At 43.0% G+C, this 15,234-nt stretch overlaps 1 protein-coding gene across 2 annotated transcripts in view; it reads right to left on the bottom strand.

The window, feature by feature from the left end:
- The window catches only part of LOC136877515 (anoctamin-7), an 865,825-nt gene that overhangs the window by 612,550 nt on the left and 238,041 nt on the right, over window positions 1–15,234 (bottom strand). The gene's annotated exons all lie outside the window — the stretch shown is intronic.

Below are 15,234 nucleotides of genomic sequence, written 5' to 3' on the forward strand. Positions count from 1 at the left end.
GTACCATGATATCAAAAATCACATATTGTAGAACTACAAGCTTGCTTGCCCATTCTCAGTCATCACGTTTTACCTGACCAAAACGTTTCCGTTCGACGGCCGTACAGTCCTGAATCGGGATGCCAATCAGGTAAAATCGCCTTGAGCACCAGCGACGCACCAGGTTGATGATCCCCGTGTGGCAAAAAAACCGTGTCCTGCTGCGTGAAGAAGTCCGTAACCGCCTGCTGCACATCCTCGGCCGACAGGAAGCACCGACCCTTCAAAGTCCTTCAAACGCACGAATGGTTATGTGAAGGTCCGTCCTAACCGCCTCATCTACCGCCCGCTTGTTGTTATCCGTGATGGATGAGGTTGGCCTCTCAAATCGACCGGCGTCTTGTGTTCAAACGCGACCCGCATGGAACTTGGTGTACCATTCCACAACGATGGTTTTCGAAAGACATGCTGCCCCATACCCAGTCTTCATTATCCGATGGATGTCCGCCGATGTTAGTCCTTTGGCAGCCAAGAACAGAATAACAGCACTTTGGTCCTGTTTGGACGCATTTGGTAATAACGTCGCCATAGTTCATGTGGCCGCATTTAACCCACGGACCTCGGGACGACAAGACTGCCAAACTAATTCCTTTGCCTTCGTGTCCGTGCTTATATACACGCATCGGAGTCGCGCTTACGTTGCATGTCCGCTGCATCAACGCCCTTAAAGGGAAAAGTTTAGATCACGCCTTATACAAATACTAAATTTTGGGATAAAATAGTTTTCATATTAAACAACACTGCTAGGTGGTGCCAGGTTTATTGTTTAAAAATCCCTACACCTACACAAAGAAATAATTAGGGATATAAGACAAATCGTCCTTTTTTTGGAACTTTTTGGCAGTTCCGGGTTCAGTAAAGTCTTTCAATCCAAATAAGAATTCCGAAAACTAACTTCTCAGTTGTGTTGACTGGATAGCAGACTAGTTCTGGACCACCCTTTTAGGCAAAGATGGATTGTCAGACATATACGGATAGATCTGACATGTTGTTCCCACCATCACGTGGCTACTTCACTAGTGCACGTTGCTAGAATCATTTACAATGCTTAGAACAGGTACATTTCTGATTTAGACTAACTTTATGCCTCCTACATATCACACTACATAGTTTTTGGTGTCAGCTGTGTGTAATGTGGAATGCTACAGACTAACGACCAACTGGAAGAACTTATTCTTGCTTTTACCGGGCCGGTTGTTTACTGTATCACTGACTTATCCGTGCTTCATGGCAAGGAAAGGAGGGAGAATTCGCGTGGGAACCAAGTGCAAGTAATTAAAAGTCAGTCATTACTGGACCGAAAGGGTTAGCTGATTGTCAGTGCACTGCGGCTCGGCCAGTTACAGGTGCTAGCTCTCAACTCAGGAGAGAAATGAGTTCAAATCCCCCGTCGGCTATCCTCGAAACGATTTTCCGTGGCTTACCATTTCAACTCTACTAAAATGCCGGGATGGTGCCTTCCTCATGACTGCTGCTCCTTCCTAGCCCATACAATTGCAGCTAAACCACAGACAGAACCCTCGCACAGTGATACATGTAGCTCACCTTCATGGGGTGTACCGGCAAAACACAGCTACAGAACATGTCCTCGGACACCACCGGCACTAAAATCCATATGATAAATAAAATAAAATAAAATAAATAAAAATAAAAATAAATAAATAAAAATAAATAAATAAATAAATAAATAAATAAATAAATAAATAAATGGTAGGACGGTGAAGAATACAAGGATGGTTGTCACTCAGCTCTTTTGGAATATTTGAATGATGAGAGGGGAGACTGGCGCCTGGACGGGAGAAGCAGCTAAACTTCGCCAAGCGTCGAGCGCTTTTTGCTACTGACCATGTTACAACAGAGCGTGTCTTCACTCACTTGCTTGTCATCTACCGTCTGCCTTTTGTGTCGTATTTTCATGACAAGCCATGAAAACTTCACAGCTGAATGCAAGTTCATAGTTACGCCACGCAAACGGCGAGGTCAACTATCTTGGTTTTTTCTCCAGTTATCCACATTTACCACGTCACGTCCATTTCTTAGCGGCCTGAAGAGACAAGTTCAAGACAAAAAAATTGGCAGCAAAGTAGAATGGAAGGGATTCGATACTTCGGAGAATGAAGATTTTGACAAAAGAAAGGGAAGCCCAAGAAGGATGCGAAAATGAAGGTCTCTCTAGGTCTCGCAAATTTAATCATATCTGGGTCGAAAAAGAACAAGAGGATCCAAGTGAGGAGGGATAAGGAAAACGAAAGTGAAGAGATATGTACAAGTGGAAGCAATGCCAAACTCACGTAGTGGGTCCGCGAACTCACGCTCCCATCATGCAATCCTCTAGATGCCATTTTAGTCACCTTTTACGACAGGCGGAGGGAACCGTAGAACCTCATTTCACAGGGGAAATCAAATTGGGATAACCGCTGTAAACTGACAGTTCTCGGAGGGCGAAAGGAGGACGGTGAAATTCCGAAAGGTTTGAAAAGTGAGGGGTCAAATTTCTTTTTACCTTCGGAAGCCGTGATTTCTCTTCAAAAACTGGTTATATCGTTATATCGGTTGAAGCTGTTATCAACAGATTTATTGTTACTAGACTGCAAATAACAGGGCAAATTGCTATGCAGTTTGCGTCACGAAAGATAGTGGGTCCGAACCTCACTGTCGGCAGCTCTGAAAATGATTTTCCGTGGTTTCCCATTTTCACACCAGTAAAATGCTGGGGATGTAACATTAATTAAGGACACGGCCGCTTCTTTCCCACACCTATCCCTTTCCTATTCCATCGTTGCCATATGATCTATCTGTGTCGGTGCGACGTAAAGCAAAGCGTTAAAAAATGCAAATATTTGGTTATATCAAATGTACCACCATAAGCGATGTTGAATGTTGCTAATTAAAATACACATGGAGCATGACTACCGGAATATTTATGATAATAAAATGATATTTTGTCTCAAAATCCTGGTTATGTGAACGAATGTGATCCACGAAATGTTACTATAACATTTGTCACAAATGGAAGAGAATAATTGCTTTTAATCAAATAAAGTCTCAAATCGGAGGTAAATTAAGAAATAATACGAAATATTTTATTTGTGGAGAATACATACTTTACTGCCTTAAAAATACTATTTCTTCTACGTCGCAGCGCTTCCGTAAGTGTTTTGTTTAACAATGTCGTGTGTGATGTCTTTGCTCACTGAAGTACTTTGGTGTCGTTTCATTGATTTTTCTCATTCGATGTAATGTAATTTCACGGTAGTGCTGCAAAGGAAGAAAGAAAATATGGTTCGTATTGCTCGTAAAACCAGAGGGCCTGTGGCGGTGATCATGATATCAACAGTCTCGTAAAAACAACAACCAAACTCAGTCACTTACGTACAAGCGCGATCACAAGAATTTCGGGTGTAAAAGGGAACGGGTAAAGTTTAGGTGAAGATTTTGGCCAACCCTGAGAATGAAGGAGAAGTAACCAAGGCTACATCACATGTGTTCGTCTCCCAGGAGGTGTGGCTTGCCATGTTGCACACTCAGAGGCCACTCACAACCCCATTTTTTCGGGAACTGATTAAGATTTTTCTGTGCTTAAACATCCTGGCTATACTAGTTTTTCCTAATCAAGCAAAACATTTATTTAAATCTAATTTAATTGCGATGAAATGTGCTCGATGTAATCCCACTCCAATATCTGGCATTTAAGTGTCTGATTAGCGCTGATAATAACTTCATAGGAACGGTTTTCCAAACGCCCATGCGTCTCTGGTAAACATAGTTATTTAATGCCAGGTTATTTTAACTTTGGTTTTTGAGTATAACAATTAGTAGTAGTAGTAGTAGTAGTAGTAGTAGTATTTAAGAGGGCCTACATTGACGAAAATAAGGCTCATTCTTTCTTGCAGTGGTTGAGCGCGATACCATTTGATAATGAAGTCATAGTCGAGACCGCTAACATTTCAGCCAGACCTCGCACACAAGAACTACAAAGAAACTGGAGAATTTGGCCCTCAATGAGTTGACATACACATTACGTCTGTTGCCTTGAAGGAGGCGTGTGGTTCCTCCCTTCATTCTTCTCTCCCTTCATCGTCGAGCCAGTGGGACGTGTGGGCAGGCGGGGAAGCAAGTACCTTCCCCCCGCGTGTGTTTCGTTCATGCTATATATCCTCGTACTTCGTTTTCTCTACCTCCCCTCACTCTTCATATGTCTGCATTTGTTAACGCGTCTAATGGTTGTGACCAGTTAGAGAGAATGTGTAAACAGGTACTGGGTGGCACTGATTTCTTGCTTGAAATTAATATTTTGGACACGATATGTACCACTGAATATAATAGTGTACCACTGAATATAATAGAGTTGTTAAACATTGTATTACAACTCCCAAGTGAACGTTAATATAAAAGTCTTTTCAGCTATTCACGGACCTCTCACAGAGAGTATGTTATTAATGGACAGAGAAATTACAGCAGCTCGCCAAGGAATAATTGCACAAGTGTAGGGTTCCAGCGAGAAGCAGTAATAAGTAGCTGTCAATATATTAGCTGACATACAAGTTCTCGGGGAGATGTATCATTGATATTTATCACACAAAATTTTCACATTATAGATTAACACATAGTTTAGGTCATATTCTCAATAAAAAAAAAGATGCCTGAAAATGTGCGAGGACTTAAATGCGTGCTTATTCCACGGCAAAGGAGGCGGATCCGATTCTCCATCAAAAAGCCGAAAAATAGAGATTTTTACTTCTAGAGATGCAAATGGCATAGGAGTTCTCTCCTTAGCTTGTTACAAAACTAAGTGCCAGGTCCATCCTGCCGGAAAGAGCGGCTGCTTAGTTGCGAAGCTGTGGATAGTAGAAGTCTCTAGGAGCTCCATATTTACTGACTAGCAGTGATCTAAATTATGATAAAGAAATACATTTTTAAAATCGTATTCGGAGTGAAAAGTTGTGTTGAAGAGAGAACAGTGGCATAGTAAACTGCATATTAAACGGAACTGACGCCTTCGCCGCCTCTGTGGTGTAGTGGTTAGCGTGATTAGCTGCCACCCCCGGAGGCCCGGGTTCGATTCCCGGCTCTGCCACGAAATTTGAAAAGTGGTACGAGGGCTGGAACGGGGTCCACTCAGCCTCGGGAGGTCAACTGAGTAGAGGTGGGTTCGATTCCCACCTCATCCATCCTGGAAGTGGTTTTCCGTGGTTTCCCACTTCTCCTCCAGGCGAATGCCGGGATGGTACCTAACTTAAGGCCACGGCCGCTTCCTTCCCCCTTCCTTGCCTATCCCTTCCAATCTTCCCATCCCTCCACAAGGCCCCTGTTCAGCTTAGCAGGTGAGGCCGCCTGGGCGAGGTACTGGTCATACTCCCCAGTTGTATCCCCGACCAAGAGTCTGAAGCTCCAGGACACTGCCCTTGAGGCGGTAGAGGTGGGATCCCTCGCTAAGTCCGAGGGAAAAACCGAACCTGGAGGGTAAACAGATGATGATGATGATGATGACTGACGCCTTCGATACGTAGATTTGGAGAACGATGCTAAAAATTGGGTGAATACGAAAACAATAACCTAAGGAAATTATTCGATGGTTGTGGAAAGGACATTAATGAACACTTTTGGAAAAGAAGAACATTCCATTCGTAGAACATGTGATCAAACCTAGCACAGTTTCGGAAAACGCGTTTGAAGAATACATTTGTAGTAAACAGACAAAGAGAAGACAGGAAACGTGATAGCTCAGTTGGTTAGCTTTCGGCTCCCCACCTGGAAGGCTGAGGTTCGAATCCTGGGCTGAGCTTTTAACCTCAAAAATCACGTGGCGCCAGGAAGAGCATCGTGCCTTAAACCACAACCCGGGGACTCCAATGACCCAATAAGTAACTTGGATAAGCTGAAGAAAGATGTATGGGTCGTTGTCATACTGGTCATCTGTTCAGAGGGCCTCGGGGTTTTCCCCAGCCGGGTGGAGTATTTTAAATCTTTTTTTTTTTTGCTAGCTGCTTTATGTCGCACCGACACAGATAGGTCTTATGGCGACGATAGGACAGGAAAGGCCAAGGAATGGGAAGGAAGCCGTGGCCTTAATTAAGGTACAGGCCCAGCATTTGCCTGGTGTTAAAACGGGAAACCACGGAAAACCATTTTCAGGGCTGCCGACAGTGGGGTTCGAATTCACTATCTCCCGGATGCGAGCTCACGAGGATAACCTCGCTCATGGTCTGAGGCTGGTATTCGTTCACAGGACGTTCTTCTTTAGCGAAGTGGTGGTCACTACCACCATCACCCTTGATTCGGCGCTGCCAAAAATAAGGAAGGCGTGATAGCCGACTGGCTTTGACAATGGTTTCATACCAGGGCAGCCGGGTCCGGGTTAATTTTACCTTCATAAAAACTCTGACGCGTTAACGAGTCTCTTTTTCCGGACCGTAGCTGTCGTGTGTGTCTCATAGAAGGGGCAAAGGCGTTCACCCCTCAAGTGCCGAGGTTACGGATAGAGGAGGTCTTTCCTTTCCCCCCTCCAAGGCCCTTCATTGTCTGTGCGGAGATGATTTAACCTCTTGCTTTGCTTTTCACCCACTTAATATGAGAAACAGTGGATCTCGCGAAGAAACTCAAGGTGAGGAACTCATCACGTTGACACTCCGGTACGTACAGGCACTAGGTGTCTTGCAAGGATCAAACACACCATGAGAGCAAAGATCTTTGGTTTTTCCTTTCTCTTCGTGTAGCCGCATTTTTCGAAACGTTGGAACTGATTCCTTCCCTTTTCTTCAGTTGCTATCACAGAAGGCTACCAATCTTATTATTTTACGTCTTGAAACAGTAATAGGTCCTCCTCTGTGGTAAAGTGGTTAGTGTGATTAGTTGCCAGCCCCGGAGGCCCGGGTTCGATTCTCGGTTCTGCCATGAAATTTGAAAAGTGGTATGAAGGCTGGAACGGGGTCCACTCAGCCTCGGAAGGTCAGCTGAGTAGAGGTGGGTTCGATTCCCACCTCAGCCATCCTGGAAGTGATTTTCCGTGGTTTCCCACTTCTCCTCCAGGAAAATACCGGGATAGTACCTAACTTAAGGTCACGGCCGCTTCCTTCCCTCTTCCTTGTATATCCCTTCCGATCTTCCCATTCCCCGCAAGGCGCCTGTTCAGCATAGCAGGTGAGGTCACCTGGGCGAGGTACTGGTCAGCCTTCCCAGGTGTATCTCCTGACCCAATGTCTCACGCTCCAGGACACTGCACTTGAGGCGGTAGAGGTGGGATCCCTCGCTAAGTCCAAGGGAAAAACCAACCTTAGAGGGTAAACAGATTAAGAAAGAAAGAAAAAAAGAAACAGTAATAGGTCCAACTCTGTGGTGTAGTGGTTAGTATGATTAGCTGCCACCCCCGGAGGCCCGGGTTCGATTCCTGGCTCTGCCACGAAATTTTAAAATTGGTACGAGGGCTGGAACGGGGTCCACTCAGCCTCGGAAGGTCAACAGAGTAGACGTGGCTTCGATTCCCACCTCCGCCATCCTGGAAGTGGTTTCCAGGCAGATGCCAGGGTGGTACCTAACATAAGGCCACGGCTGCTTCCTTCCCTCTTCCTTGTCTATCCCTTCCAATCATCCCATCCCCCCGTAAGCCCCTGTTCAGCATCGCAAGTGAGGCCGCCTGGGTGAGGTACTGGTCATCCTCCCCAGCAGTATCCCCGACCCAGAGTCTGAAGCTCCAAGATACTGCCCTTGAGTCGGTAGAGGTGGGATCCCTCGCTGAGTCCGAGGGAAAAAGCTGGAGTGGCGTGTATGCAAACAACTATAACAGACTATTTACAATACCGATAATGTTATATTTGGCAACTCGAAAGTGACACATGTACACAATAAATATATACAATATATGACCACTGGTTTGTGTGTCTCTGGAATTTTATCAGTCACATGTGACGTAATGTGGTAACAGAGATAACACAATGTGAACTAGCTTCATTCCTAAGCACGCAAAAACATAATAAGCAAGAGGTCTGTAAAGCACACACTCGTGTAAACAATAATAAGATAAACCGTATCTTCTGGAGGCTGTACACAATCTGTGGTGTAGACGGTGAAGCAAAAAAAAAAAAATGACATCGTCACAGTGACTGCCAGAGTGCTGCCCCCATGGATTAGTTGTAGAGTCTCAGCCTCTGGATCCAAAAATAGTGGGTTCAAACCCAGCGAAGGTAGTCGGATGTTTAAAGGGCGGGAAAAACGTCCTTTCAACACTCCATGTCGTACGATGTCGGCATGTAAAAGATCTCTGGTGACATATCTGGTGTTTACCCGACAAAATAATTAAAACTCAGTCATAGGCACCCATGAGAGATTCCGTTTGCTCTGACATCTAGTAGGCCTAGAGTAAAATGGAACTTCGAAATTGACGAGCAAGCAGCCAGGTCAGCGTCGAATTAAAATTCTTGCGCACGGTAGCTGAGGCTATACGATTATTATTATTATTATTATTATTATTATTATTATTATTATTATTATTATTATTACAACTGCCTCTGTGGATCCCTGGTAGAGTGTCAGCCTCCTAATCCCAAGATAGCGGGTTCAAACCTGGCAGAGGTGGTCGGATTTTTGAAGGGCGGAAAAAAGTCCATTCGACACTCCATGTCGTACGATGTCGGCAAGTAAAAGATCTCTGGTGATACATTTGGTATTTACCCGACAAAATTAATTACATCTCAGCCATAGACGCCCAAGAGAGATCCGGTTTACTCTGTCTGCCATCTAGCGGACCTAGAGTAAAACGGAACGTCAAAATTGACGAGCAGACAGCCAGATGGCGTCAAATCGAAATGTCTGCACACGGTAGCTGAGGCCATACGACTATTATTATTATTATTATTATTATTATTATTATTATTATTATTATTATTATTATTACCTGTCAAAGAGTACAGCATTCCTATAGGTGGTTCTAACGTGAATTGCGGAATTTGCGGTTGCCTGCCCGCCAGATGTATCGCCTTTCTTTGAGGGCTATGGGAGATTGCGAAATGTAATATTTTGTTTTCGACCGATGACCTTTCTATGTTGCAGGTTTGTTCGGCAACTCCACAGCTCTCCTATGCCAGATTAATAACAATAGCCCCAAAGTTGACCTTACGGGACTCAGTGTCCGTTCCACCTCTCATTCCAGGATCAAAATCCTTCTACGAACCGAGTGTGGAAACCGTGGCTTCGAGGTGAGAGACAGACACGCTACTAATACTTTAGGCGGCTGACATTGTTGATAGTCCAAGAAACTTACCATTGTATGACAGCCAGTCCTTCAGCTTATAAAGTGAAAATACGGAGGGAGGTGGCCATGTGGTAGGGTCGTGTAGCTGTAAGTTTGCATTCCGAAGATGGTGGGATCGAATCCCATAGTTTGACATGTTTTCGGTTCACATTCGGGAAAATGATAGTCGAATTGTTTTCTGTTTCATTTTTCCATTCACATCTTGGATTCAGGAGATCAAATGGACCGTATCACGATTGACCTCTCCAAGGCATTTGACAGGGTAGATCACGGGAGACTACTGGCAAAAATGAGCGCAATTGGACTAGACGAAACAGTGATTGAATGGGTGAAGCATTACCTGATCCTGTGATCATTAGGAGGGGAATTCCTCAAGGCAGTATTATTGGATCTTTATGTTTTCTTATATATATAAATCATATGAGTAAAGAACTGGAATCTAAGATAAAGCGTTTTGTAGATGATGTTATACTGTACAGAGTAATAAATAAGTTACAATATTGTTAGCAACTACAGAAAGATCTCAACAATGTTGTGAGATGGACAGCAAGCAATGGTATGATCATGAACGGGGCTAAAAGTCAGGTTGTAGTTTCACTAAGGGGAAAAGTCCTCTCAGTTTTAATTACTGTGTTGATGGATTGAAAGTTCCTTATGGGAATCACTGTAAGTACTTAGATGCTATTATAAGGAAAGATTTTCATTGGGGTAATCACATAAACGGGATTGTAAACAAAGGGTACAGGCCTCGGCACATGGTTATTAGGGTATTTTTGGGTTGTAGTAAGGATGTACAGGAGTTGGCATATAAGTCAACCCCAACTAGAGTATGGTTCCAGTGTATGGGACTCTAATAAGGATTATTTGATTCGAGAACTGGAGAAAATCCAAAGATAGGCAGTTAGATTTGTTCTGGGTGATTTCCGACAAAAGAGTAGCGTTACCAAAATATTGCAAGGTTTGGGTTGCGAAGACTTGTGAGAAAGGAAACGAATTGCTCGACTAAGTGGTATATTCCGATCTGTCAGTGGAGAAATGGCGTGGAATGACATTAGAAGACGAAGAAGTTTGAGTTGTATTTTAAAAAGTAGAAGGGATCACAATATGAAGATGAAGTTGGAATTCAAGAGGACAAATTGGGGCAAATATTCTTTTATAGGAAGAGGAGTAAGGAGTTGGTATCATTTACCAGCGGAGATGTTCAATAAATTTCCAAATTCTTTGTAATTACTAGGTATTTAAGAAAAGACTAGGTAAACATCATCTGCCACCTGGGCGACTGCCCTAAATGCAGATCAGTGGCGATTGATTGATTGATTGATTGGATTGATTGATTGATTGATTGATTGATTGATTGATTGATTGATTGATTGATTGATTGATTGATTGATTGATTGATTGATTGATTGATTGATTGATTGATTGATTGATTGATTGATTGATTGATTGATTGATTGATTGATTGATTGATTGATTGATTGATTGATTGATTGATTGATTGATTGATTGATTGATTGATTGATTGATTGATTGATTGATTGATTGATTGATTGATTGATTGATTGATTGATTGATTGATTGATCTTCCACCGCACTGAACACCACATAAAGCCACCCATCAGTAAAAACAGATAGGTTCCAGTTTAATGAATATTGAATTTTCACGACCGTATTGTAATCGAAATCGACTTTCAACCTATTACGTCGAGTTACGTACATGTAGTACGTGTTGAAAAGATGTTGCGCACATAACAAAAATGGCCAAACGCACGGCAGTGGGGTCCGAACCCACAACCTCGGGATTTCAAACTCTGGCCATAGGATTATTTTATAGTTATCTTACTCATGCTGTCCTTTACTATCGGCAAAACAGTCCGCAGTTGCTGTCTGTTTTGCGCTCTCACTGTGACCCTCTGCTTTACTCATGTGACGATCTCGCATGGGACTCTCAAAGCCAACCATCAGCTGATAATTTGGTTCTTCTTCAACTGTCTCAAGGTCTTCAAACGGTAATTGAACGAAAAAATTAAGAAGTTTAATTCAGGACATACAAGTTAATACTCGCAGTTTTAAAAATAATATTTCTGGACTGATATTGAAACTCAGAATTTTCAGTTCAGGAATCAACCATGGAAATTAATTGTGGTTATATCACGATTTTATTTAATATTATAATTAATTAATTAATTAATTTTATATTTCTTGGAGGAGCCATTTCATTTTTCCGAGATGCTGAAATACGATCTGAAGAATGAGCCGTCTTCCAAAGTCGCATGATGTACCAAACACCCTCAATGTGTTTTTCTTTCTTTCTTTCTTTCTTTCTTTCTTTCTTTCTTTCTTGACCTATTTATTCTCCAGGGTTGTTCTTCCCTCGGACTCAGAGAGAGATCCTACCTCTACCGCCTCAAGGGCAGTGTCCTGGAGCGTGAGACACTGGGTCAGGGGAATGAAACCGGGGAGGAGGACCGGTACATCGCCCAGGTGGTCTCACCTGCTATGCTGAACAGGGGTCTTGATGGGGTATGGGAAGTTTGGAAGGGATAGACAAGGAAGAGGGAAGGAAGCGGCCGTGGCCTTAACTTCGGTACCATCCCGGCATTTGCCTGGAGGAGAAGTGGGAAACCACGGAAAACCACTTCCAGGACGGCTGAGATGTGAATAGAACCCACTTCTACTCATTTGACCTCCCGAGGCTGAGTGGACCCCGTTCCAGCCCTCGCACCACTTTTCAAAGTTCATGACAGAGTCGGGAATCGAACCCGGGCCTTCGGAGGTGGCAGCTAATCACACTAACCACTACACCACAGAGGTGGACTAATTTGTTTTTCTTACGGAATTATATATTGGGATTCTAAATTGCCTGGCAACGAACATGGCTGTTCTCTTGTGAAAGCTCAAAGGAGACAGGCGACAGTAAAATTGTTATACAAAGGGAAAGTGGAACCGGAAACACCAGACTCTTATAGGGGGATAGCCCTGGAGGCTATAGCCTTTCAGGTCCTAACAAGGATATTAGCATGGAGATTAAATGAGATATTGGATGACGAGTTTCCAGTTGAGACGTTCGTCGGTTTTCGCAACTAGGCAGATCCACAATAATAGCGCTAGAGATCCTACTAAAGAAAATACATGGAGAACTCCAGGAATCTCGGGGAAAACTCTACATAATCATTATTGACTACAGTAAAGTGCTCTACACGGTAAACCGAAGACTGATAATAGAAAAGTTATTTGACCTTTCAGGATGGATGTGGAAGTAAAAACTAATAAAAATATATATTGTCCGAAAATAGTATCTAGCTAGGAAATAACATAGAATACTCGAATTGGGTGACATAAAATACAGGAGTCCTTCAAGGTGACTCACTAGGCCCACTCCTCTTCAATGTATTTGTCCAGGACGTGGTTATAGCAATGCCAGTAGACATGTACTGTACATTTGAGCGGATAACGTGGCAGTGGCCTGCAGAAACAAGGATGGGCACAGGTGAATGAGCCAAGCACACGGAAAACTGAGTAGGTAACATTCAGAAAAGGAGGAAGGCGATAAGCTGCAACAACGAACCAATAAGGCACAATTCCAGACAAAATTTAGAATGACAACCAGAACATCAGGAAACTACCCCTAGAAACAGCCATGGAGCTATTTGAAACAGAAGTATTAAACATTGACTGCAGCTCACACGGTGCACTTGAATGAAATCAGCTGGTAGAGATATACGAGTCAAAGGTAGATATTCAAAGAAAGTTCCCTCAGTGTCGTAGTACACGCCCTAGAGCCAGGGATACTTCTTTTTACAGGACTTATGACGGAAACCGCTACTGTCAATCACGGCAAATGTAGAAAAGGTATTGATGGAAAGGACTAGAGAAAGAAGTCCGGGGTTTTATGCCTCGGCTGCAATCAAGGTAGTTAGAGTAAGAGGTAGGGATCACGCGCAGGTCTCCCCACCACGCTTGGCTGTCGATGACGTCAACGTGAACCCTCAGCGCCTTGTCTTCTGTATGAGATAGGCTAATACACAGCTGTGAGCTATTCTGTTTTAGCCACGAGTTAGAGATAAGAAAACTTCATTGATATTTTAAATCACCTCAGAAAAGGCATTCCACTTCACTATTACAGTAGAGTAATAATAAGAGGTCAAATACAGTGTTAATCAAGCACCGTTTCTGAAGTATTTCGATCTGTATGAAAGGTTGTAACAATGCTAAGGCAGTGATCGCAGTGGAATGGCCATTCCATATGTTCATGTTTTTAACACCTATGTTAACAATAATAAGGGGCTCTAATTGTTACAGACTCGAACATTAAAGCTTGATGATTGCAAGATGTCCGTTGTTACAAGCAATATTGGGAAACTATATACACCGTCAACAATACAGACACCAAATGTTAGGAAACTGTCCACAACATAAACAGTACAGTAAATGTTCTCCTCCAAGTGGCAGGAACTGACAAATTCCACGTTAACATTAGATAGGCCATATAAATTAGCCTAATGAGCCTGTATATTAACATTCTTAGCACTGGTCTCATATACAGCATAATAAATTGCCTTTGATAAAAAATAGCAGGTATGTTATACACAAAGGATAATGCTGATATTTTTTAAAAAGAATATCAAACACACTTATCTATATCCTTAGTGGAATTCCTTCGCCTTTCTTCTTTCTTTATCAGTATTGTATTAACTGAAACCCAGTCTCTTGAATGTCTTACTTTTGTTTAAAGCGTCCATTCGAATAAAAGAACGGCTTCTCACTAAGCAACTTATAAGCTCATAAATTTCGGGGGAAATCTTCTTCAGGATATCCGTAAGGTTTGTGATGATGTTAGAACCCTTTTTCAGTCCTTTCCCGTGGTAAAATGTGAACTACGGAGCTCGATAGCTGCAGTCGCTTAAGTGCGGCCAGTATCCAGTAATCGGTAGATAGTGGGTTCGAAAACCCCACTGTCGGCATCCCTAAAGATTTTTTTCCATGGTTTCCCATTTTCATACCACGCAAATGCTGCGGCTGTACCTTAATTAAGGTCACGGCCGCTTCCTTCCCATTCCTAGACCTTTCCTATCGCATCGTCACCATAAGACCTATCTGTGTCGGTGCGACGTAAAGCAAATAGGAAAAAAAATGAACTCATTTTTCCATCGCACTAGAGTGGTGTATCATCTCTCTGTAGGCTGCATCAAACTGTCTCTAGACGTTTTTGAAATCTAATTCCCACCCCTCGTAGGTTGACCTGCTTTCTCTCCGTAATTGCTTTCTATATCGAGGTTTTTCTTTACCCTAAAAGCTATATAGCTAGTGACGTCTTCAAGCAGCTCATCACGATCCTTCGTTTCGCTACTGCCCTCGAGCTGTTTTACTAGCTCCTCAAGGGCTTTAACGAACCCTTGCTCATCCTCGGTAAAGAACAGGAAGTGGGCTCAACGCTGGCCTTAGACTGGTACACGATATCCGAATTTTGATCGAGTTCATCAGTAGCCTGTAACATATCTGGACGTAACGTTTCAAAATCGTCCGGAGAACAGATGGAATTTCTTATCGCTTCGGAAACACTGAGGCTAAAAAGCAATGATTTCACCTTTTGCGTTACAGCTATCGGAAGAGGATGGTCGTAAAGTTTTCTGAACCCTCGAAGCTGAGAAAGATAGCTTTCGATAATGTCTTGATTACTTCTGTCACCATTTATTTAGGTCAGTGGCTTTAGGGAATACATGAAAGTATATGTTTCGTTCCTTCGCGTGCCTGCTAAGTTTGTGCATCCTGCATTCGCACGACAAACCATACTGAAAAGTGTACACTATTACTGATTTTTACGTTTTATCACACAAAATAAACACACGCGGTTTCTTATACACCACAGATATGTTACTATCGTGTACTATTAGCTCCTAGCTTCTGCGTGCACAGCGATTCTTATTCGAACTACCTCCAGGGCAGAT

This window comes from Anabrus simplex, chromosome 7 (assembly GCF_040414725.1).
Source record: "Anabrus simplex isolate iqAnaSimp1 chromosome 7, ASM4041472v1, whole genome shotgun sequence".
NCBI lineage: Eukaryota > Metazoa > Arthropoda > Insecta > Orthoptera > Tettigoniidae > Anabrus > Anabrus simplex.